Here is a 27,406-nt window from a genome sequence, read left to right on the forward strand (position 1 = left end):
GGAAATAACTAGCTAAAAGCTCTTAGAGTTTTTAGAGTTTTCTTAAGGACTAACTGATTATAACAACTATTTGAGGACATATATATATAACCCTGAAATGAAAATCTTTTAGATAAAACTTTAAAATACTTGAGAAGGAAAAATGGCTTTCAGGGAGATTCCAGTTTTTTCTTGGCTCTGCTGAAGACTAGCTATATGACCTTGGGAAAGTTGCTGCATCTCTCCAAACCTAATTTTTTCATGTATGAAACAAAGAATTTGGCCTAAAAGTCTCTCAGGTTCTTTTCCCGCTCTTACCATGAATCTGTGATACCCTGAAAGGAAGTTGAGAGAACACTTCTGTTGCTAAGTATGGATGAAGGTTAACACACAGGCTCCCCTTGGTATTCATGAGGGCTCCCTTCCTCCACTCAAACACATTTACTGAGTGCGTACATCTTTTTTTTTTTTTAAGTTTATTTAATTTGAGAAAGAAAGAGAGCAAGCAGGGGAGGGGCAGAGAGAGAGAGAGAGAGAGAGAGAATCCCAAGCAGTCTCTGTACTGTCAGTGTAGAGCCCCATGCGGGGCTTGAACGCATGAACCTTGAGATCATGACCTGAGCCCAAATCAAGAGCTGGATACTTAAGCAGCTGAGCCATCAGGCGTCCTCTGAGTACATATATCTTTACACCAGGAGATACTTGGGTGCATAAGATTTCATCCTTGACCCAAGAAGCTTATGAATATGAAGGAGAAGCTAGACTGTTCATGAATATTGTTAAACAATACATGATGCTTTATTTACCCAAGAAACATTTCCTGAGCACCTACCATGGTAAGTACAAAACACTCTGGGATGGTGCTTGGAGTGCAGTGGGTGCAGTTTCCTCTCAGGGCACCATCTTTACATATGTGGGACATCGCTACATAGAAGCCATAATCGGGATGGGTTGAAAGCAGAGCTGTGGGCCATGTGACAGTCCACAGCCCCAGATCCACCCTCACCCCCTTGGTCCTGTGCTTCCAAAGACAAAAACAAAAGATATTTCTATTAGGAAAACGGTGGTGGTGCTTCTCTTCCCTCTCCCTTTCTCTCTCTTTTAAGACGTGATAATCAGTCAGGATTCACTCTGTTTACAGTTTGACTACTTCATAGAAAAATGTGTCTATAAAACACCTGGTAGTTGTAAAAAGGCTTGGGTAAGGCCCAGGGAGCCAGATAAATATATGTTATTTATTCAGCTGTCCCAAGCCATTACCAATCTCCTTACACCCAAGGGCTGTCTGTCCTCTCCTAAGTTTTATTTCTAATATTTTCAATACAAAGTCAGGTTTAAAAACAAAAACAATAAAAAAAAAAAACACAGGAAAATCAAAGCCTTACCTCCCTGAAAAACTATCAAGTACAAACATTCTTCATGGCATTTCAGGCATAGTCTGATACCCTGAACCAGAAAAGATGGTTGCAAATGCATTTATCCAGTGTAGCAAACATAGTCGATCTAAATAAATGTTACTGGTCAATGCCGTTCAGCAAGTATCCCCTGAGCACCTGTGGTGGACCTGGCTCATGCTTTAAGTGCACAGAGGACACCAGAGATTCTGGCATGTTCTCCAAGCCACATCATCAGAGTAAATGGTGAGCACACTGCCTGGCCCCCACTTGCAGACAGCCCCACAGTGGGCTTTGAAGTTGCTCTTTGCTGTTATCTAATCTCCAAAACTGAACCCTAATCCTGACTTCTTCCTTTCAGTGACTTTTCCAAGATAAGTTATGTTCACCTACTCAAATGCATCACCATGTGCATTTTTTAAAGTTTGTTTGTTTGTTTGTTTGTTTGTTTGGAGAGGAGAGGAGAAAACCAGCAGGGGAGGAGCAGAGAAAGGGGGGCGGGGACAGAGGATCCAAACGGGATCCAAAGCAGGCTCCGCACTGACAGCAGAGAGCCTGATGTAGGGCTCAAACTCATGAACCACAAGATCATGCCCTGAGTGAGCCACCCAGGCACCCCTCACTGTGTGCATTTTTAAAGGCTTTAATCTTTATTTCATTCACTCAAATTCTGATCAGGCAGCTTTCCACAGAGAGGTAGTCTCCTGCCCTACTAATTGTAATATAATTTTAGAATGGACTGAGTTGAAATCCCTTCTAGGCAGGATCCCTAAAGAGAGGATATTTCCATTGAAGATACATGTGGAATTTGCTTTTTGGGCAAAGGAGAAGGGACAGCACCTGAAGAGGTATCCCAAACAATGAGACATGTGGGGAAAAGCTCCAGTGGAGAGAGAAGTTAGAAGGGGTTGTGCCATACTTAAAGTGATATTTTTCTAATCAGGATGGAGAGCCTGACACATGGTCTGAAAACAGAACAGATTATTTGAAATCTGGGATGTATGATCACCATCTTCACAGTAAATGAAGCCAGCAGCTGTTCAGAGTGAAAGTCATTAACAAGGAGTCTCTGTACACTGAGGGATCCAGAGGAGTGGATGGGAGGCCGACTGATGTCATCCATTTACAAGCCAGAGCTTCATCACACAAAACAAAGAGCCTTTGTTACCCAGGGTTTCCTGGAACCACTTGCTGTCATCACCTTGTCTGCAAAGACAGAGGTGTAATCTACTCACCAAAAAACAATGAAGCTTTGCTTCCAAACGACACAGTCTGGGAATGCAAAATACAAGAAGCAGGGGCAAGCACAGGACAGATTGTCAGCTGTCCTTTACTTGTTCAGTTCTTAAACTGATTTCAAATATCATACTATTGTTTTTAATTAAATCCTCATCACTCTGCTTTCTAATCTCGTGCATTCAATTTGAAACTTGGGAACTGTTTTGTTGCAAAGGAGGAGATTCAGAAATTCCAATTTTCCTACTTAATAAGAATGTTATGTTCAGCATAATGTAACAGGAGAAAAGCTTCCCTTTGTTGCCAACACTCAAAGTCAACGCTTAGTTACGTACTTGAGGAATAATCCTTGGAAAATATTTTAACTCCAATTGCTATCACCAGTATAGAAGTTTCTAGGCTTCCATCTCTACTTTTTAAGTTGTCACGCACTTTTTCAACTTATATCTTATCAACAGCAGATTTTACTTAAAATAAGACATCATAGTTTATTCTGACCATTCAATGTTTTGTGCTATCTGTATCATCATTTTAGTTCTCTTAGAATAGATAAGAAAGACTTTGACTTTATGGGAAACTCAAGGTCAAGGTGTATAATAGGTTTTTTTTCCCCCTCTCTTTCTGCATCAGGGCTTTAAATAGTAAACAGAAACACAAAAGAGATTTATTTGAATATAATTGGTATATCAATTGTTTATAGCTAAAATCAACTAAAAGTGGATTAAATTTACAATCTCACATAATAAGAAATCCAGAGGTGTGGCATTTGCTAGTGGTTGCCTATTTCAGTGGCTCAATGCCTTGCTGAGGACTCTTCCCACATTTCCATCCCATCATCCAAGGTGCACTGGTATTAATCCTCAAATTTGGCTAACAGCTTACAGGAAGTACATGAAATGGAAGAACTTGTTAAATACCATCACAGGGAAGTAGTCAACAAAATCCAGAAGAGATCACGGAAATTTAAACCTGACTGGATATTTGATGATATTGAAGAATTTTTGTCAATATCTTTAGGAATGATAAATGTATTATAGATACATTTTTTAAGAGTCCATATCTTTTATTTTTATTTTTTTTTATTTTTTTTTTCAACGTTTTTATTTATTTTTGGGACAGAGAGAGACAGAGCATGAACGGGGGAGGGGCAGAGAGAGAGGGAGACACAGAATCGGAAACAGGCTCCAGGCTCCGAGCCATCAGCCCAGAGCCTGACGCGGGGCTCGAACTCACGGAGCGCGAGATCGTGACCTGGCTGAAGTCGGACGCTTAACCGACTGCGCCACCCAGGCGCCCCAAAAAGAGTCCATATCTTTTAGAGACACACGCTGAAATGTTTATAACAGAAATGATATGATATCTGAGTTTACCTCAAATGCCTCAAAACAATCCAGTGGGAGTGGGGAGTGAGGATGGGGGAATGACAGGCTGTGAATACTAATAACTGGGAAGCTGGGTGATATGCACATGGGGGCTCATTATACAGCTCTCTCTGTTTTCTGTTCCCTGTTTTTAATAGAAATTTTTATATATTTAATTTTTTAAAACAACAAATGAGAAAGGAGTATAAAGAAGAAAAAAAGAAGGGTCAGGTAAACAGTTCTCCTAACTAGTCAACCATTTGGGCCAATGAACCTCTACTGGGCTTTCACGGTCCAGGGCAGGAACTGACTGTGACATGCATCTGGGTCTTCTGGGAATGGACCGTCTGCTTCTGCAGAGTGGCCTCGCCAAGGATGTCTCAGGGAATACTAACAATAGCAGTCTGGGAGTAAGTACTCCTGCTATCTGCATTATTATTATGAGAAAATGGAGAAAAGCCTTCCTGCCTATTCTAAAGTAAGTACTCCTCCAAAAAGTAACAATCCCATTGAAATAAGTGTTATTAGGCCACAGTGTTAATTCTAGCCCATGTGGTCCTAAAGAAAATATTTTTAGACAAAAATAACATTCTAGTGATGTTTCATTGCCATTAAAGTTAGTGTCTGAAGCCTTACAGTTGTATGTTCATGTTCAGTAAAGCCTCTGTTTATTTTGAGAAGGTATAAATCTAGTGCACTTAGAACCAAGACACTTATTTTTTAAACTTCATTTGCTTGCTATAAATGACAGCAAAACCAAAAATCAAACCTCTTAACAGACATAAGCCAATTTTGACCCAACATGACTTCATTATCCCAACCCTCCAAAAAAACAAATACAAAACATACCCATCCACATGCACACACACACAAACAGCACAGGCCAGTATTCAAACTCCCCCCCACCAAAAAAAAAAAAAAAAAAGAGTGATGAAGACAACCTCCAAGCTCCAGACTATCTGTAAAAGATCCATGAGCATTGTTCCCAGTAAGGCCTCTAAACAACATAGGACAAAACTGTAGTCTGATACATTTAACTATTTTCCTAGCTATATCTAAGCAGCTCCCAGACTTTTCTCTGAGTCATTTTGAAACCAGCTCACAAAAAACTAGTTCGGTTCTCTCTTGGACCAGGATGAAATAGTGAGAAGTGAAGAAAAGTTGGGATGCAAATTGCCCAGCAAGACCCATAAGAGGCTGAAGGATATACTGTTTATCTTTGGTATATTTCTACCTCCACGATCTTCTAACTTTCTGGCTCTGTCACTCTTCATCTCCTACCTAGGCTTATACTATGCTCATGTCCCTCTAGCTTCCCCAAACCTTTCTCATTTCTTCCCTCTCTCTAAATTTTCAGTGCTCCCAAATTCAATTACAAATTCCCAAATCAAGGTTTCAATTACAGCAATATGTAATAAAACATTACTAGAATGATAGATTGTCCCATCCCCCTGAGCCATCTTCCATCAAAATTCTAATTCCCATACTCTTCATGTGCTGATCTAACCTAGAAGCTAGAATTAAAGCTACTCCATTTAATAGACATTCTCAGCTACCAGCTCACAGTCCTAAGGGTCTATCATCCTCATATATTCTCTCATCAGAATGCTCAGAGGGAGCATCTTCAAGAGGTGGGTATAAAGATGACTTCAATAACAGAAGCTACGGAGGTGATACAGAGAAAAGGTTTCAAGCATGCCTGATCATTCTAATGTACTTTAATGTAATAAAAACTCCCAATTAAAGGTGTAGCCTAGTAAAAGTGTTTGGGAATGAGGGTGATACCAATTACTCAAGGTACTGGTAGGTTTTGTTCTTCTTCCTTGATGAAAATTTTGTCATGAAAAAAAAATCAAGCCTTAGGCTTGTGACAAGGCTTGTCACAATGCACGTGACAAGGTTCATGTAATTTAGAGTGTTCCACAAAAGTTTTTTTCCTTCTGGGGAGCAGAGGTGGCTCATGAATTCCCCTGTCCTCTTTTTATGCCCCTGCTGAGATAATATGGAAATATTTTAAACTATTGGACTTTCAGACAGAAATATATCTTAGAAGACTAGCCTCCAAACCTTACTGATCATCAAGAACACCCCGGGGACTTTTTTAAGTAAACATTTTTATCTCCCCCCTGCCCTACTAAATCAGATCCTCAGGCAGGGTGGGAGAAGGTAAAGGACTGGGGTAGGAATGTTTTCACAGTGCACATGTAATTCTAACAATCAGTCATGTTCAGGCACTACTTTGAGGAGGTACCACCCAGTACCTCCTAAGTCATACCACTTACCTGCTCGGAACCATAGAGGAGGGGAGAAAAGCCTCTGTGGCCCTACCCTGCTTCCCACCTACCTGGCAAAGTGCATCACTTCCCTGTTCTCAGAGCCCTATAATCTAGGCCACCCAACTCAAGATATTCATACTTCCGTGTATGCAATTCCTCCTACAGACAAAAAGAAAATAAAATACACTTATCAACACCCTAAGTATCAATCAACCTTTCAAATAGCTAATTTCATTACCTAATGACGATGTCCTTGTCAGGTTGGCATCAGCACCAATTTGTGGTTGAAGAAGTGGGCTGAGACTGTGTGTAATTTTGCCAGGTTCCCTGTGATTAGTCAGAGAGGGCAGATTAGGGACCCAGTGCTGTTGGGCAGGATGGATTATTGATGTAGTCACTTGTGCCCCGTTCTTTTTCTTTCTTTTTTTTTTTAATGTTTATTTATTTTTGAGAGAGAGAGAGAGACAGACAGAGCATGAGTGGGGGAGGGGCAGAGAGAGTGGGGGACACAGAATCTGAAACAGACTCCAGGCTCTGAGCTGTCAGCACAGAGCTCGACACGGGGCTCTAACTCACAGACCGGACTGCGAGATCATGACCTGAGCTGAAGGCAGATGCTCAACTGACTGAGCCACCCAGGCGCCCCTAGTGGAGATTTGTTTGATCAAAAGAAAAGGTACTATTCCCCTTCTTTTCCTCTCTGGACAGAAACCTAGCTTTTTGTTCGGAGGCTCAGAACACTCTTATGCTCAGGTATAAGAGCTTTAAGAACTTCTTTGTGTTTCAAAAGCTATCCTAGAAAAAGCCCCAACCAGGACTTTGAGAGTTCTTGTCTCTTCAAGAAAAGAAGCCTAAATTATCCTAAAAAGAGAGAAGAGGCAAGGCAGTGTTTCACAGGGAAGACAGACAGGGCTCTACCCTGAGAAGATGGACTCCCCAGAGGCTGGAGGGAAGTGTGGACATTTATTGTACCCGAGTGTATAGAGCAGTTCAGACTTTTCCACTCCACCACAGTTGCAAAGGGCAAAGAATGTGCCACCCTCAACCAAACTCAGGCACTTGTCCATCTTAAAACTTGACTTCTGGGGAACCCCAGAAAGGGAAAAGGAACTAACATGCACTTTACACCTGTAGTGGACCAGGAATGTTTACCCCCATGGCCCAGGGAGTCCTGAGAGCCTTCACAGGGTGTCGAGCAGATGGCAGCCCTACCAGGCCGTGTTTTTCCTCTTCTTCCCCATCCCCTGCAGCTGGCTACCAAGATGCATAGAAAGCTGTCCTTGTGTACAGACCCCTTGGGGGTCACACTTGGAGATCTTAGCTATCTAAGCCCGTGGAATGTGGTCATCTGCTTACAAGTTCATGGCCTATAATGCATTTGGTTCTTTATCAAAATAAAAACCAAACAGAATGAGTAAAAGAAACCGGCCATGAGAGAGCACAAACTGTATGTTCCATTTACATGAAGTTCAAAAACAGACTAAACTCGTCTAATGATAGTGGTTGGTACAACTCCCTTTGACTGGGAGTGGGGCCCAGGGAGCCTTCTCGAGGCCTAGAAACTTGCTGTATCTTCATCTGGATGGTGATTTCACAGGTGTGTACATATATGAAAATTCACTGAGTTATACACTTAAGATATGTGCACTTTACTGTTATATAAATATCACCTCTGCAAAATAAATAAAGCAAATAAGCCAACAAACACAGACAAAACAATAACCTACAAAGACCTGCTAGATCCAACTTGCCTATTGCCGGAACCACTTAGTGGTCCTCTTACTGGACCTCTTACTGACTCAATCCTTTCCCAATTCCTAAAATTAATCTGGCTCCTTTACCCCATAAATGCACAGGGAATTTAAAGAGACAGAGAAGAGCATTTAGCCCAAGAGTCCTCACCCACGGGGTAAACTGTAGCATGGTGTGTAGATGCAGAGATGACAGAGCCAGACTGCGTAGGTTCAAATCCCTGCTCTGCCACTTAATGGTTAAAGCCTTAAGCAGCTTACTTAAATTCACTATTCCTCAGTTTCCTGATCCATATTAATAGGCTTTATAATGAGGATTAAACAAGATTAATCGATATGAAAGCACTCAGTAAATACCCAATATTACTACATGCCAAGCCCACGGTAAGCACTTTACCAATCTTATCTTCGTTTAATCCTTGCAGCACCCCTGTCTCCTAGATGGTGTTGTCCTCATATTACAAGTGCAGAAACTGCAGCTCACAGAGGCTAAACTTGCCTAGGTTACACAGTTGGCAATAAGCAAATCGGGGTTTGAATCCAGGTCTATCTTTTCTTTTCCTGTTAAGAAGCTTCCCTGATGCTTACCTGGATCCTCCTAATACCTGTGTTCCATCTACTCCCTCTTGGACTTCCCTAGGGCTAACCCATCATGAATCTGCATTTCTACTATTACATGCTGCTGAAACTGGACTACATAGCCCACTCTTCAGGGAACTTTCTAGTCTTTTGGATTCTGAGCCCCCAAGTACAGAATAATCAACCTAAATAATAGGCAATGATTGGATCAAGATGGTGAACTGAGCTCGTAAGACCATGTCCCGTTCCACCCCAATTTTCATACAACGATGGAGTCAGGAGGCATGTGGATGGGTCAGCCAGTGGAGCATCTCTTTTTTTTTTTTTTTTAATTTTTATTTATTTATTTTGGGAGAGAGAGAGAGAGAGAGAGCACGAGCAGGGGAGGGGCAGAGAGAGAGGGAGAGAGAGAATCCCAAGCAGGCTCTGTGTTGTCAGAGCAGAGCCCTACAAGGGATGAACCGTGAGATCATGACCTAAGCTGAAATCAAAAGTGGGGTGCTTAACTGACTGAACCACCCAGGAGGCCCTGAGCATCCAACTCTTGATCTCAGCTCAGGTCTTGAGCTTAGGGCCGTGAGTTCAAGCCCCATTGGGCTCCAGGCTGGGCATGAAGCCTACTTAAAAAAAAAAAAAAAAATGACAAGGGGAAAATGTTTTTAAAGAAGAAATCCACACAGCTCTGGTAAACAAGAAAGGGTACTATTATCAGAAAAAATTTGAAATATCTGGAAGATAGAAGTTAAATGAAATCAACACTGACAAGCATGAAGCAAAATTACATCCCAAGAACTGGCTACAGAATACAAACTAAATAAGTGATTAAAATGGGAATGGGAAGGTAAGAAAAAATCCAGAGAGATTACAAATTCAGAGGGACATTTGCAATAATAGAGAAAAAGGCTCTGAATCAACCATGAGGATAATTTACTAAAGAAGTGGATCCAGAACATGGGCCCATTGCCTTCCTATGCCCCAAAACTGTGACAGAAAGAAAAACATCAGTAGTGTTTGGCCTGGGGAGGGAACAGAAAAGCAGGAGGAAGTGTTAGGAGATGACAAGGTAACTCTATAAGGAAGAAAATGTGCACAGTCTGCCACCAGAGCAAAACTTTACTTTACTTACTTTAGCATCATGGCAGGGAAATAGTGCAAACGTATGGTGTATTGGCTTTCTGTTGCTGTCATAACAAAGTTCTAAAGCTTGGTGGGTTAATACAATACAAATTCATTACTTTACAGTTCTGTAGGTCAAAAGTCCCAGGCTAAAACTGAGGTGTCAGTACTCTTTTTTGGAGACAAGGGGAGAATTTGAGAATTTGTTGTTTTGCATTTTCCAGCTAGTAGGGGCCACCACATGCCTTAGCTCATGCCCCCTTCTTCATCCTCAAAGACAGCAGTGCCACATCTCTCTGACTCCTCTTCCATAGTCACAGCTCCTTCTGATGACAGCTGCAAAAGTTTCTCCACTTTAAAGGAATCACCTTAATAATTGGGCCCACCTCCATAATCCAAGATAACCACCCTTTGTCAAATTATTTAATTTGTAAAATCGCTTTTGCCATATAAGGGAACATGTTCACACGTTTTTCTGCCTACCACATGTGGTTATTGGGTACCTGGCAGATAACCCTGCTTTCTGGTTTGGCAGTTGGAGTACTGGCTGTTCTAGCTGGAACCTGAATCTGGAGTGATACTCACAAAGGCTGGCAGCTATGACTTAACCAGGCTATTCTAGTGGAGTACCCTTGGCTGTGGCCCCCTTGGTTCCTACTGGTTTTCCAAGCCCGATGTTCAGCCTTCCAGTCAATTCTGTGAGCTACTCAGTAGCCAGCCAATAAATTACTTTTCTGCATAAGTTAGCCAGAGCTAATTTCTGCTACTTACAATCAAGAATTCTGGGGGGCCTAGGTGGCTCCGTCGGTTAAGCATCTGACTCTTGATTTTGGCTCAGGTCATGATCTCACAGTTTGTGAAGTCTGAACCTCATTTCCTCGCTTCAGACTCTGCGCTGACAGTGGAGGCTGCTTGGGATTCTCTCTCTCCCCGCTCTCTCTCTGCCCCTCCCCTGCTCATTATCTCTCTCTTTCTCTCTCTCTCTCAAAATAAATACATAAACTTAAAAAAAAAAAAAAGAATTCTGACTGATACAGAATTCTCTTAAATACAGAGAACTGGTGATTGCCAGAGAGGAGGTGGGTGGGGGATGGGTGAAACAGATAAAGGGGGTTAAGAGGTATAATTTTCCAGTTATAAAATAAATAAGTCATGAAGATGAAAAGTATAGCATAGGGAATACAGTGAATAATATCATAATAATGTTGTATGGTAACTACACTTAACTGTGCGTGGTGAGCATTGAGAAATGTACAGGATTGCTGAATCACTTTGCTGTAATCACTAATACAACATGGTATGTTAATTACAGTTCAATTAAAAAAAAAAGATAAGTTAAGGCAACATGTTCTTTTCTGAAACTAGAATTTGATTTATGATAATACATTTCTAGAGATCTACAAAGAACTTGGAAGGAACAAATTCAAAGCAGTTATTTAAAAACTTTATGAATGTTTCATATAAATGTAAGAAAAATATCATTTATTCATAACAATATATATGTATTCATAACACTACATAGTAACTTCTAGATTTGTAAATTTAAAGTGATGTGATTCAATAAAGGTGTTCAGGTTAAAATCATTAAACACAGAGAATAAACTGGTGGTTGCCAGAGGAAAGGTGGGCGGGGGATGGGTGAAATAGATACAAGGGATTAAAAGTACAAATTCCAGTTATGATATAAATGAGTCATGGAAATGAAAAGCACAGCATAGGGGAATATAGCCAATAATATTGTAACAATGTTGTATGGTGACAGATGGAGACTACACTTATCATAGTGAGCACCAAGTAATACACAGAATTGTCAAATCATTATGTTGCACACCTGAAACTAATACAATACTGTATGTCAATTATACTTAATGATAAAGATAAAATAAAATAAAAATTGTAATCTAAAAATGAAAGAAAAAAGATTTCCGACTAATAAAAAATACTCTACACCCATTTATCTTTAAGCAAATGCTTCCTGAGGACAGTCCTCACCTACCTATCTAGAATTTATGTCAGATTTTGCATTCAGAGGAAAGGCCTGTCAAATAGCACACTCACACAAAAGCAGATAAAATCCATGCCACTTATGTTTAGTAATCGACCTAGTTCTTCCTTTTGTAAAAGTATAACACCGAATCACCAGACATCAAGGAAAACCAACATCATGGGAATCTAATAGACAAAACAAGAGAACAAACAGACCTGACTGGAAAGAAAATAAGATCAGAATAAAATTTTCATCTTAAGAAAAAGGCGGATGGGGTTCATGTGGTATATTCAGGAATATTTGGGAATATTTTGCCTACAAACCACAAGAGCATTCAGAGAGTAAGTTACTGGAAAATAAAATTTCAGTATCACACTTCATTCACCACTGAATCCCAGCACTTAAAATGATGCCTGGACAGTAGGAACTCCACTCCCCACAATATTTGTAGAATGATCAATGGAACCTATACATAACATTTACTGCTGTAACCATTTTCAAGTATACAATTCCATACCATTTAGTACATTCTCAGTGTTGTAACAACTACCTCAAGGTCTAGCTCCAGAACTTTTTTGTCACCCCGAATGGAAACCTCCATTAAGCAGTCACTCCCCATTTCCCTTTCTCCACCCTGGCAAACACTAACCTACTTCCTGACTGTGTAGATGTGCTTATTCTGGATATTTCATATAAATGGAATCATACATGTGGCCTTTTGTGTCTGGCTTCTTTCACTTAGCATGTTTTCAAGGTTGAGCCATGTTGTAGCATGTATCAGTATGTCAATCCTTTTCATAGCTAAATAACATGTCACTGTATGGGGATACTACATTTTGTTTATCTATTCATCTGTTGATGGACACTAGGCCGTTGCACTTGCACACACCATTTTCTGCCACTGCACCACTGTCTCCCTCCCCGGTCAACTCTATCTCAGCTGGTAGCACCACCACTTACCCAGTTGTTTAGGCCCCAAACCTAGGAATCATCCTTGATCCTTTCCTCCCTTTAGTCCCACCCCACCCTGACATCTAAACCATCAGCAAGTCCTGTTGTATCATCTAGACACACCCCGGTTTTGGTCACATTTCACTACTTCTCCAGCTACCACCTAACACAAGCTACTGTCTCTCTGGTCACACCTAAATGTCTGTTCACTTCCTTTTTCCCCCTCTCCCCCATTCATTTCCCCACAATAATCAAAATTATCTTTTAGAAGTATGAATCAGACCATGCCACATCAGTGCTTAAGACCCTTCCGTGACTTCCCATTACAATATAACAAAATCTAGATGTCTTGCTATGAGCAACAAGGCCAGCATGATCCAGCTCCTGCCTACCTCTCTGAGCATCAATCCTATACTCTCCAGCCATGCTGGCCCATCTTTGAGTCTCTCCCACACCAACCACTTTCCTGACCCAAGGCCTTCACAATCCCTGAACTTCTGTCTGGGACACACCTTCCCCTCAAACTATGCTTGGCTCCCTCCTTCTCATCATGAAGGTCACCTCTGCAGAGAGGCCTCTCCTGACTCTCCTATATGAACGAGACTAGTCTCTCTCTGACCCCATACCTTCCCGGGTTTTTCCTTCATGCAACTAAAACCCTATAAAATTATTTTCTGTTTATTATCTGTCTCTACCCCCCAAGAATGTAAGCTTCAAAAAAGGTAACTTGCCTTCAGCCAAATCCCCAGGGCCTAGAGCAGTACCTAAAACATATGAGGCATTCAGTAAATACTTATTGCTTGAATAATGAATGCATTGCATTATATACACACATAGAAAGAGGACTTTGTGTTCAATAAACAGAATATCCATTCTTTTTAAACATCCTTGAACATTTACATGAATAGGCCATGGAGTGCTCTTTAACCATGTTAGTGAGAGCATAAATTAGTGTAAGTTTTCTGGTGCATAATTTGATAATATATATCCAATTTTAAAATTCAAACACCCTCTGAACCTGTACCATATATTGGCACACTCGTGTTAAATCAAGTGATCCTCTATGTGTGGGCCTATTTCTGGACTCCATTCTGTTCTATTGTCCATTTGATCACTTTCAGAGATGATATGGACATTCATATGGATCTAAGAAAAGTTTCCTTTCCACAATATTACTGTTTTCTATTGTTTGATGTCCTAGAGCTGATTATTCTATATAGCAATAGATGTAGTAAAGATTTAATACTCTGGTCACATTAATATAAAAAATACTTTTTGGTTGTGGCAGAAAGACTTTCACCATATTTAGAAGAATATTCCGGGACACTGTCCTCCTGGACCTTGGTATCTCTCTGGAGGGGAGAGTAAAAATTTGTTTTAATTACAGGAATCACCACTTTGCCTTTTTATACTGTTATCAAATATTCTTCTCCCCTCCCAAAGTTCCAGAAGGATACTGAAATGATAACTGTTGCAAATTGCTGAAAAGATGACATGTTTGAATGCACTCAGGTATTAGAAATGAAACATCTTCCCGCCCCCCCCCCCAAATGGGGGAGAGACAGAGAGACAGGGAGAGAATCCCAAGCAGGCTCCATGCTTAGCACAGAGCCCCATGTGGGGCTCAATCCCATGACCATGAGATCATGACCCGAGCCAAAATCAAGAGTCAGATGCTTAACAGACTAAGCTACCCAGATACCCCAGAACTGAAATATCTTATAAAATCAACTACTATGGGTTTGAGAAATTGTCACTTTGGTCCATGGTGCTGAAGCAACTGGATATCCATGTGGAAATATAAATGAGATTCTTTGTTACATGAAGCACTCTAGCACAGTAGACTTTTATTTGTCCATTGTGCAAATAGGAAGGGCAGAGAGCCAAGGATCTTCTTCTGATTTGACAGAACAACTCTGACAATGTTTATACTACTTGGGAACATAAGTGTCAACTATAACATTATCACCAGAGCAACAAATAAGACTATCTTAACAAGTCTTAACAAGTAAGACAGAATGACAGGTGTCATTAAAGGTTATACTCACATAACATGGCAACAATTTCTAAGATATCTAGCATCTACAAGATTCCTTTGTTCAAATAATAATTCCAACAACATATTTGTATTACAGAGGACAGAATGATCTGACAGCAGTTGTGAATATTTGTGCAAGGCTTGTATCACAGAGGAAGCAAGACTGATGTCCTTGTGAGAGTTCACATTTGACACCATATCTCATTGGGTCCTTTTACCAAGTTTTACCATGAGGAAGGTCATCTCTCTCTTTGTTGCAGAAGAGAAGAAACAACTTTTTCATCTCTTTATTAGAGTTTGAAAAAAATTAGGAAGTTCTGTATTTTCAGAGCCAGGATCTGAAATTTTATTAGTCAGCATTAAAAGCAGAACACAGACCTGTGGGGTTCAGCTTCACTATGGAAAAATAGATTGTTAGAGGATCTGACTTGATGCCAGTGAAACTGAGACAATTTATCTTCCACATTACAAAAGAACAAGAGTCAAGCTGACATCAGACTTCTCTTCAGCAACCCGGGTACTAAAACACAATAAGATAGAGGAGTCTTATCACCAAAGGGGGGAATGTGGTAGAGCCCCTCCCTAAGGAAAAAAAAAAAAAAAGTCAAGGTAACCTAGCTATACACATACGTGACAATATCCCTCACGACATGAGACCACTTAATCAGACTACATGTTTGTGTGTTATCATATATGGGAGACAAAGAAGTAAAATATATATTAAAAACTATGCCACGTGGTGTATGGGGCTCAGTTCCTTGGGTACAAACCCAACTGAGCGGTACCTGCAGGAATAAAGTTGCTTCCTGGAAAGAACAGAATGAATGAATGAATGAATGAATGAATGAATGAAATAAAACACAATAAGAAACCAGCTACCAAATGTTTTGGTAACATGGTTTTAGTTAAATTAGAATACTGTACCTAGGCAAACACAGTTTAAATGTGAAGATAAAGACATTTCAACATGCAAGGACTTGGAACATTTACCTCTTATGTGCTCATTTTTGCAAAGTTGCTTGAAAATATTCTGAAGCAAAACAAGGAGAAAAGAAAGGAGACCACTGACCCAGGAAGCAAAGAAGTAAACCCAATGAGCAGGAAAGGGAAGTTCCAATGTAACTCGCTGTGGAGCAAGATGAAAGCACAACCAGGAGACACTGGAGAGAATGTGATGCCCACAGGAGAGGTCATCAGGAGAAAAAGGTACATGGAGGAAAAGAATGGCAATGGTAACAAGTGATAGGGTAATTCATAACATAAAGACAAATGGCACAAGAGACAAAAAAAAAAGAAAGAGAAAAAAAGGAAAAACAAGTAGAAATAGGGAGAAAAAGCCACAAAATTTAAAAAAGGAAATGAAAGTACAGCCTGCCTTTTTGTTCTAAAGTAAACAGAACCCTGCCCTTTGGGGTGAAAATTTAGTGTTGGAGTGTATACCCAACAGATAAAGTCTGTGTGAATTACAGAAAACCTTCAAAGCTGCGGGGTGGGGGTGGGGGGCGGTTGGGGAGGGGGGTAGGCAGGGGAGGGAAGCTAGGCTCAGAGATTTATGCCCACAGTCTAATGAGCACAGACAACCATAACTGGTTCTTGAGGAAAAGAATGAAAAGTCAAAGGCAGCATTTTAGTAATATTGGCCTGACAATAGGAGAGGCGGGAAACCAAAGGACAAGTCTGTTGCAATTTTCCAGGAATGAGGTGGAGGAATAAACAGACAATAGAGAGGGAAGAGAGAACCTATCAGAAAGGCATTTCAAAAGCCGAGCACAGGACTCAGATACCAGGAGTGGGTAAAAGGGTGGGGATGGCCTATGAACTGGAAAAATGGTGACAGCTTTTCATCGAGAATTTCCATTTTATTATTACACACATACTTTTCCTCCTCCTCCTCTTCTTTCTACTTCTTTTCCTCCCTCCAAGTTAATATTAAGCTCCTTGATGGTGGAGATTAAAGCTTGTGTTTGTTTCCTTGACACTAGCACAGGATCCTACAACTAGTCTCTCAGCTAGTGCTTGTGATCATGACTGTGGGTGCTGGTGGTGGTGGTGGTGGTGAGATGATGACGATGATGATGATGACGACGATGACGACAATGTTTCAGTGCCTTAAGTATAGGAGAATTGGAAGCAAGAGTGACTTGGGGTATAAAATAATGACGATAGAATCAGAGCTCTGGTGAGATGTCCGCTCCCGTTGGGAATTGGAGAAAATACTTTTTGAAAATATTGCTGCTACTTCCTTAGTGAAATGCCTTCATTTTCCACTTCTTTAGCATTTTTTACTTAATTCCATCTATACCTATGCAAAATTAAAATCAAACAGTATTGAGAGATCTGACTACTGTCAAAGAAACTCATTTCAAAATTCTTTCAAAGCCTTCTTTGACTGAAAACAAACAGACTTTTTAGAAAGCAGAGTTATTTAAACAAGTTCTGTCCTGACAGTCAGGCCTTCTACATCTTGTTTTGTTCTTGTTTCTGAAGATTAAAAAAAAAAAGTTATTTTCAAAGAAAGCACTAGGTGGCACTTGTGATGTATTCAATAATTACCTCAGATTCTGGAAAAGGTTTGGTTGGGGTGGGGGTGAATGCAATAAATATTGAAACAGGAAAATCTTCATTACAATAATGAAGATCAGTATCTTATGATTGTGTTTACTATGTTACTATGTATGAGTAATATCTTTATGCAGTGTTTGCATTTAAAATCTGAGCTTCACTTCCTTATAAAAACTGTGAGAGGAACCAACATTTCTATAACATGTGAAAATCCCACATCACTAGCATAATAAATGAAAAAGTAGTGTTTGATTTGCAAAAATTGACTATATGTGTTTTTTTAAACAGCTAGGTCCGCTCTTCTACTTAAAATATTTCAATTTGTGGGGTGCCTGGCCAGCTCAGTTGGTAGAATATGTAACTCTTGATCTTGGGGTTGTCAGTGTAAGCCCCACGTTGGGTCTAGACCTTACTTATAAAAAAAGCCAAACATTTCAACTTGTAAAAATAAATCTTCCTTATAAAATAAAGCTTTCCCAAGGTCCAACTATTGTGTAAAGCAAAATGAATTATTAATTTTTAAAAAGACACTACACATTTTTTTGAGTAATATTAACCAAAATAAAAAAAGAAATTGAAAACAGATGTCTTGGCATATGTTTACCATCTTTAAAGTGATAACACAGTGACTTTAAGCAAATGTATTCTCTTTTCTGGCATTTGGTTAGGTAGTTCCTATTTGGCAAGTTGCTTAATTATCTCATGACCCCACTATCTCAGTCTCCATTACTATGGAGAGACTGAAAGCTCTTTTAACAAAAATGCAGGTTGAGGAGGTATTATTTCAAGTAGAAAATATTGTTGCCAAATACCATGGCAATCTTAGCCTGTAGATCCTGTCATATTATTGCATCTTGCCCCTACCTATTGTCTGGACCTTCATGGTAACCATTATGGATTAGGTTCACTCATGGCTTCATCTTACTATTCTATGCTTATTCTCTTTTGTCTCATTTCCACTTATTATTTTAAGTGTATTTTTTCCTGCTATACCTTTGTAGGATAATTTAACATAATGAAGTCCTTTTGGGACATGATGGGTTATAAATAAATTAATAAAAATGCTAATATGCTGTCTTTTAATTACACTAATTTGTAGGTTTGGGATGAAACTGACATTTTGAAGGTAGTATCTCATGTAGTCGTAAACTCCACGTCAGAGCTCAGAGCTAAATATGCAAAATTGCAGCAGTACTGAAAACATCTTGGATCTCAGTTTAACAACTGTGAGTTTCACAATTAAGTTTCAGCTTAACAATTGGTAGGAATGGATTCTGTCTGACTAACTCAAGCAAAAAGGACCTTGAACAGAACGATAGCCAGGAGCTCACAGGATAGGTGGGAGGCTGGAAGGCCAGGACAGAATGAGGACAGCTCCTGGAGTCTCAGGCAACAAGAACAACTTCTGGATCTTTCCGAGGCGCTGCAGCTCCAGTGTATGCCCTCCCTCTATTTCCCATCCTGTGTACCTCTTCTCAAGATTAAAGTTTCATGATCCAGATTGCTTAATGTGTTCTGTGCATTCACAGATTTCTAGAGCTAAAATCAAGGGAAATTTACTATGGAGTAAAAGTATATCTTGAAAGTTTGCCAAAATATAAGGAACTATAAATTCCAAAAAATAAAACATCCCAGGAGTATAGCTGTCTTCCCTTGGGTTAGTCACATGTGGCTCCTTAGTTGCAGTGAGATGAAGAATACTAATTTACATCCCCACCAAGATTACCAACAGAGGGAGCGAGGGAATTCCCCACTAGGAAACAGAGGTGTTCCCGGTAAAGGAGGTTATTGCTGGTTACCAAAAAACAACCTATGTGCAATATACTACAGCAAGAGTGGACTATTAATTTCTGTGTTGTATTAAAAACCCATGATGAGGGGTGCCTGGGTGGCTGAGTCATTTAAGCGTCTGACTTTGATTTCAGCTCAGGTCATGATCTCACGGTTCATGAGTTTGAGCCCCAAGGCAGACTCTGTGCTAGCAGCGTGGAGCCTGCTTGGGATTCTCTCTCTCTCTCCCTGTCTCTCTCTGCCCCTCCTCCATGCATGCATGTGCTCTATCAAAATAAATAAACATTTTTTTAAATAAAAAAATAAAAACCGCTAATGAATAGTGTCCCCCCCCCAAATTCATGTCCATGCAGAACCTCAGAATGTGACCTTATTTGCAAACAGGATCATTACAGATATAATTAGTTGAAAACCTAGATGAGCTCTTACTGGATTAGTGTGGGCCCTAAATCCAGGGAGAGTGTCCATATCAGAGGCAGAAGAAAACACACCTTCTTCTCTCAGAGAGAAGGTGATGAAGGTGATGTGAAGATGGAAGCAGAGACTGGAATGCTGTATCTACAAGTCATAGAATGTCAAGGGTTGCCAGCAACCACTAAAGCTGGGAGAGAGGCATGGACCGTTTCCCTCAGAGCCTCCAAAAGGAATCAACCCTGCCAACAATTTAATTCTGGACTTCTGGCCTTCAAAATGGTAAAAGAATAGATTTCTGTTGTTTTAAGCCATTCAGCTTGTGGTAATTTGTGATGGCAGCCCTAGGAAACAAATGTACCCCCTAAGAACAGTTTCTTTGTGCAAAACCCTAAGTGGTAACACTATGGAAGAAGGTGGTTAGCAATTTTTATGGGAGTGAATAAAAGTTCTCTTTTGCTATTTCAAAAGGAAATAAATCTACGAACGGTTTTGTTTATTCCACAAAGAGCTACCAAATACTTCTTCTGCACTGGGCATTGTTCTAGGGGCTGAAAATACAGTGGTGAACAAATTAAGTAAACTCATAGAGCTCACATTTAGAGGGGAAACAGTTAAAAAAGTAAGCAAGACATAGTCTGTTGAGATCAGGGCTATGAAGAAGGTGAAACTGGATGATGTGTTCTAGAGTGAAACGTAGGAGGCAGGAGGCTGTTTAGGCTGGGTGGTCAGGCAAAGAGGAGAGAACTGAGAGCAGACATTACGAGGGGTCAGACATTTGTGTCATAGAGGGAAAATATTCCAGACAGAGGAACTGAGAGAAAGGGGAGCTGAGTGACCACTGACAAGTGAGAGAAGATGTGGGGGCGGGGGGGGGGGGGGACGGGGGGGGCGTAGATTTAGGCAGAGGCAGAACACAACTACTCTGAGATATGTCACGCAGGTAGAGGAGATTAAGTAGGAGAATAACATCACCTGATTTAAACATTTAAAGTCAGTCTGTTCACTGCGTGCAGAGACAATTGTAGGGAGCCAGAAGGAGCACCGGACACTTGGGAGACAGCAGCATTAGGCTGGATGAGAGCAGATAGAGCTCAAATTAGGGTGGTATTCTGGGGATGCAAAGAAGTGGACTAATTCTGGATATGAGGTAGACTTTGACAAGATTAGTAAGTATTACTTAAGTGTCTTCTTGGTGCAGCATTGCTTGAAATTCTGTAAGGGATACAAAAAATATGATACTACCAAGATTTCAAATATCCAGGAGTTTTGCATTTAATTGGACAGATAAGACATATGCATATATTTATAAAACATATATAGACTCAAAATGCATAATAGTGTGATGGAAATAATAAATGCAGGAAAGAAGGCTCCAGTGGGTTGAGGTAATAAGGAAAACTTCATAAACTTGAGATGGGCCTTCAAAGACATGTTAAGACTGAAGGAGAGCATTCCAGCTTGGATAAAGCACGAACAAATTTAAAAAGTAGAGATTGAATGTGCACTGTTTGGGGTGGGTGAATAAACTAATCTGAATGGATTAGAGTTTGTATACAGTGAATAATGCCAATTAAATTAGATCAGTAAAGTGAGGATAGATGATAGAGGGTTTTGACATCGAAGATGAGTTTAAATTTAATCCTCTAGGGCAGGGGTCAGCAAACTTTTTTTGAAAGGGCCGAATAATAAATATTTTAGGTTCTGCAGGTCATATGGTCTCTGTTACAACTACTCAACTCTTCTGGGGTGCCTGCATGGCTTAATTGGTTAAGTGTTGAGTTTGGCTCAGGTCATGATCTCTCTGCTCATGAGTTTAAAGCCCCTCCCCCCTCCCCTTCCCGTTCTCCACCTTCCCTTCTCTTCCTTCTCTCCTCCCTCCCCCACTCACAGGCACACCCTTTCTCTCTGTCTCTCTCTCTCTCTCTCAAAAAACCAAACAAAAAAACCCTCTACACAACTACTCAACTCTTCCACTGTGGTCTGAAAGCAGCCATAGATGATACTTTTCAAGTGAGTATGGCTGTGTTTCAATAAACATTATTTATAAAAACAAGTGGCAGGCCAGATTCGGTCATTGGATTACAGTAGCAGAGCAACAGAATAAAAATGGTGTTTTACGAATTTTTGAAGTAACTAGGTGCAAGGGTAGGGATCATTTCTTTGTCACTTAGCAATCCATTTCCCCTATCCTCCTTCCTCACAGTTTCCAGACTTTCAGTCAGATGTCAACTTCTCTCACATGTTTAGGGAGAAGCCAGATGAACTTCTAGTTCTAGGAGTAGTCTCATATTAATCTAAATTCATCTTAGATTCATTAATCTAAGGTCATCCCAGTCCCCATTCAGCAAGGGTAAGTTCAGGTAACCTATACCTGAGCCACATAGTGCATGCCATTTCTCCAGCATAGAGGGAGGTTCAGGAAGGACATCTGAACTAAATTTGTCCAGTAACATGCACTGTATCCTTTGCAGTAATGGAGCTTCTAGGAAAGCAACCTTCTGACTCTGGAAGAGCCAATAAGAGGACACTCTCCCTTTCTGGGCAGGGTGGTATATATAGACATAAAACTTGGATTTCTGGATTTGGCTAGTTGGTTAGTTAGTTTGGTTTTTGAGAGAAGCCAGGTTTGGACTGACGCTGACAAGACTGAAGGCAGAACAGAGAAAGGTAAAGAAGCCAGGTCTTTGATGACATGGTTGGACTACTAAATCAAACTAACCCTGTGGCCTATCCTACCTTGGTCTTTTTAGTCTTAATAGCCAATAAATCACTTTCATTGTTTAAATCTGTCTTGAGTTTTCTGTTACTTGAGTTTTTGGTTTTTTTTTAAGTATTCCATTGTTACAGAAAAATAATATGGAATGGGGAGATACTGAAAGGAGATAGACTAGATGGAAGATGAGGCATGAAGTGGTAAGGTACAAGGTGGCAGTGAGAAAAATGTCATTGAAAAAAGAAAATTAATATGTGAGGTAAGGCTAGCTCTTCAGCCACCATTTTAATTTTTTTTTAACGTTTATTCATTTTTTGATAGAGACAGAGTGTGAGTTGGGGAGGGGCAGAGAGAGAGGGAGACACAGAATCTGAGGCAAGCTCTAGGCTCTGAACTGACAGCAGAGAGCCCGACACGGGGCTCGAACTCACAGACCGTGAGATCATGACCTGAGCCGAAGTCGGGCACTTAACCAACTGAGCCACCCAGGAGCCCCATCTTCAGCCACCATTTTAAATCCAGCTCCTTACAATGCTCTGCTGCAGCTGCTGCCAGGCCTGACCTGCACTCCAGCACCCTCCCTCCCCCCAACCCACCCTCCCACTTATTCCGCCACCACGGAGGACATGAACAAGTACAGCAACACAGAGGGATTCCCAGAGGGATCCAAGATCAACACGAGCAAAAGTCAGGATAGTGGGTACTGGAACTGAAAGAACACAAACTGGACGGCAAATTGATAGACCTTGAAAGGGCCAAAACTTTAAAAGGGAAGAAACCCCCCTCCACCAAATAGGTTTTTGTGGGTGGATTGAGCCTAGATAGTTCTTTAGAACAAATTAAATTTTTTTTATGTTTTATTTCATTTATTTATTTATTTATTTTAATTTTTTTTAATGTTCATTTATTTTTGAAAGAGAGACAGAGCATGAGTGGGGGAGGAGCAGAGAGAGAGAGGAAGACCCAGAATCCGAAGCAGGCTCCAGGCTCCAAGCTGTCAGCACAGAGCCAGACGCGGGGCTCGAACCCACAAACCATGAGATCATGACCTGAGCCAAAGTCGGACACCTAACTGACTGAGCTACCAGGCATCCCCTGAAGAACAACTTAAGGAATATTTTGGAGCTTTTGGCAAGATTGAAAACATTGAACTTCCCATGGACACAAAAACAAATGAAAGAAGAGGATTTTGTTTTATCACATATACAGCTGAAGAGCCAGTAAAGAAATTGTTAGAAAACAGATTGTAACAGATGAAAACAAACTGGTTCTGGGAAGTGTGAAATCAAAGCTGCATAACCCAAAGAGGTATATAAGCAGTAATACCAACAACAAAAAGGAGGAAGCTGGTGGACGAGGTGGTACTAGGGGTCATGGATGAGGTTGGGGCCAATACAGGAGCCAAGGATTTAATAACTATTATGATCAAGGATATGGAAATTACAATAGTGCCTATGTTGGTCTCAAAACTATAGTAGCTATGGCGGCTATGGTAATATTGGGTATAACTTTGGGAACCATGGATATGGACAGGGATATGTAGACTACAGTGGCCAACAGAGCACTTATGGCAAGGTGTCTTGAGGGGGTGGCAATCACCAAAACAATTACCAGCCATAGGAGGATGTTGGAGAAAACAGTGGGAACTTCACTACAGGTTGTGTGTCACCCAGACCACGTCTATCTCATGTTACAGGCAGAGCACAAGGCACACACCAGAAAATGTTGTCCTGTAGAGGAGATCACTAAAGTAACCTATCTTGCAGGACGATTGATCTTCCGTTGATCTAAGATGACTATTTTGTAAAAGACTTTCTAATGTACAAGACACACTGGGTCCAACTGTATATAGCCACCAATTAGTTTTCTTTGTTTTTACTTTGTCTTTTGCTGTGTTATGACTTGATGTGGATTTGTGTTTATACAAACTTTATTTGTATGATTCATGTTAAACCTCAAATAAATGCTTCCTTATGTGGAAAAAAATATGTGAGGCTAACCTATATTGATTTGACCAGAATTCCTACATACAATAAAAAGCTAAGGGAAAAAAATAAGGAATACAGAAAGTGAGGAGTTTGAGCCCACTCACAAGAAAAGACATGAAACATAAGGAACTGAAAGATTAAAGATGAAAGAGCTATTTATTTAAATCCTCAGCCTAACCACAGTCCAACAGATTATATCATCCTAAAAACAAAAGATGTAAAGCAACAAGTATTTAAAATCTATAAAGTGCTCACTACAAAAGGTACAATCAGGGTCCATAAAAGAGTATGCAAAACTATAAGTATGGTGAAAAAAACAAAAAAAAATCTGGGAAAATAGAATAAGCTAATGAGAACTTTTGGATTATATCATGGAATGGAAGAGGGGTCAGATTAAGAATCAAAGGGAAGAAGGGTAAGGTGACTGAATGACAGATTGGGAAACTCTCATTAGAAAGGGTAGGACTGATCAAGTCACTCCACTTATTCATATTTTCACACTTTTCATACATACTAGGGCACATTCTGCCAATAGAACATGTAGTCCATTGATATGTAACTTCTGTGAGCCCCAGTGAAATAATAGAGAGAACCAAAAAAACAGATGAGAACTGCTAGGAGAAGCTTAGCAATGATTCACACAGAATCACTGAGTCTTTAATATTTCAGTGACGAAAAGGTAAATAAAACACTTCTGGTTTCCAGTCCAGCTTACAAGAAGCTTGAAAGTTGTCACTCCAAGTTTAACAACAAATAAAAAGCTGAACAAACTGAAAAATCAACAGCTCTCCTTACATCCAAAAGACAAGTGAGGTCACAGGGCAAAATGTTGTCCCCAAAATTGGAAAGATCAACAGGCAAATACATAGAATCACAACTTACTAGGGCAACAAACTGTGCAAACCAGTGCCAGGGTAGGGAAACCTGAACAGTAATTTACGAATTGCTGGGCACTCAATGTGGATAACTCTGAGATTTAAAAACTCCAGGGGGACCCAGTCAATGGGGACTCCCACACTTTTGTGAGTTAATTCCTAGATCTCTATTACATTCTCACACTGAATATCGGAGAAAAATCCACACTCTTTCTTCCCCACTACGTTTTTGGCAGGGGAAGAGGAAAAGAAACCATTTAAAAATATACCAGAGCACTCTGTTCTTAACAAGGTCTGCCTTCAGAAGGTACTATTTAATCACAGCTTAACTGGCTGGGGTATTATCAGAGCCTAACTAGCCTGGGGGAAGGGAAAGATCCACTTCCAGCCCCCTCTAGCCATCCTGTCTCACTTAAGGGTATGGAGGGAGGAGGACTGAGAAGCACTTTAGAGGTTCACAGTCCAAAGGCACAGGCACACTAAAAGACTGAGACCAGATCATAAGATTATAAAACTTCCCTTCCCCTCCACCTTACCATCACATTACTAAAGGCCTATTTATAGCAGTTCCTTTCACTCTGTACATCATGCCCAGCTTCCAAGAAAAAATTACAAGATATATGAAAAAGCAAAAAACATAAGTGGAAGAGACAGAGGAAGCCTCAGGGCAGGCTCAGATACAAGAGAGATGTTGGAATTATCACATCAGAAATTTAAAACAACTATAATTAATATACTAAGTTCTCTGATAAGTAGACAGCATGCAAGTACAGATGGGCAATGTAAGCAAAAATATGGAAATTCTAGGAAAGAATAAAAAGAAATACTAGAGATAAAAAACACTGTAACAAAAGTGAATAATGCCTTTGTTGGACTTATTAGTAGACTGGACACAGCTGAAGAGAGAATCTCTGAGTTTAAAGATACTTCAGTAGAAACTTCCCAAACTGAAAAGCAAAGAGAAAAAAGACTGAAAAAAGAAACAACAAAATATCCAAGAACTGGGTATAAAAAATGTAACACATACACAATGGGAATGCCAGAAGAAACGAACAGAAGAAATATTTTAAACCATACTGAACTTCCCCCAAATTATTGTCAGACAACAAATTGCAGATCCAAGATGTTCAGAGAATACCAAACAGGATAAATCCCCCTGCAAAACTACACTTAGTCATATCAGTTTCAAACTACAGAAAATCCTGAAAGAAGCCCAAGGATAAAAATCCATTACCTACAGAGTAGCAAAGATAAGAATGACATCTGACTTCTCAAAAACTATGCAAGTATGAAAAAATGGGAGTGAAACATTTAAAGTGTTGACAGAGGGACACCTTGGTGGCTCAGTCGGTTAAGTGGTTTGGTTAAGTGTCAGACTCTTGATTTTGGTTCAGATCATGATCTCACGGTTCATGAGATTGGGATTCTCTCTCCCCTTCTCTTGCACTGCCCTTCCCCCTCCCCCCTCAATAAATAAATAAATGAAATAAAATAAAAAATAAAGTGTTGACAGAAAAACTCACCAACCTAAAATTCTGTAGCCTACAAAGTTATCCTTCAAAAATGAAAAAGAAATAAGGACTTTCTCAAACAAATAAATATTAAGGGAATTCGGTGCCAGGAGACCTGCCTTTCAAGAAAGTTTAAAAGAGGTTCTGTAGAGAGAAGGAAAATGATGTATGTCAGACACTTGTATTTAAATAAAGAAAGGAAGAGCACTGGACAAGAAATAAGTGTAGGCAAAATAAAAATTTTTATTTCTCTTCTTATTGATCTAAAAGATAACAGTTTGTTCAAAATAATAACACTGGATTTGACGATATATGCTTCTATATGTATATATGTATACTTACTTATAAGTATGGAAATAGGAGGAAGAAATTAGGATTATTTTATTATGATAAGGTATTTGCACTACTCATGAAGAGGTATAGTGTTATTTGAAGTGGACTTAGATTAGTTGTAAATCTATATTGCAAATTCTAGGGCAAACACTTAAAAAAGGCAAAATAGAAGTATAGCTGATACGCTAAAAAAAAAAAGGATTAAAAATGGAATTATATAAAATGGTCAGTTAAAACCACAAAAGGCAGAAAAGAGGTAACAAATAGAAAATGGTAACAAATGTGATAGCTATTTATCCAACTATATCAATAATCACTTTGAATGTCAACAGTCTGAATGCACTAATTAAAAGACAGAGATTGTCAGAGTGGATCAAAAAGCATGACCCAGTGCTCGCTTCGACAGCACATATAATAAAAAGCATTACCCAGGAGGAGACTGATATCACCAAAACGGCAGCGTAGGAATTTCTAGCACTCATTTCATCCCAGAGGCATTAATCTAAACAACTATGCATGTATGAAAATACCTTCACAAAAGCCAAGGATTC

At 39.9% G+C, this 27,406-nt stretch overlaps 1 pseudogene; it reads left to right on the forward strand.

Moving 5' to 3' along the window:
* Nucleotides 1-15,635: 15,635 nt before the first annotated feature.
* Nucleotides 15,636-24,181, forward strand: LOC124514194 (heterogeneous nuclear ribonucleoprotein D-like; annotated as a pseudogene).
* The last annotated feature ends 3,225 nt before the right edge of the window (nt 24,182-27,406 follow it).

Source organism: Lynx rufus, unplaced genomic scaffold, assembly GCF_022079265.1.
Source record: "Lynx rufus isolate CCGP_SWC_20201006 ecotype Redwood Valley unplaced genomic scaffold, mLynRuf1.p SCAF_2, whole genome shotgun sequence".
Classification (NCBI taxonomy): Eukaryota; Metazoa; Chordata; class Mammalia; order Carnivora; family Felidae; genus Lynx; species Lynx rufus.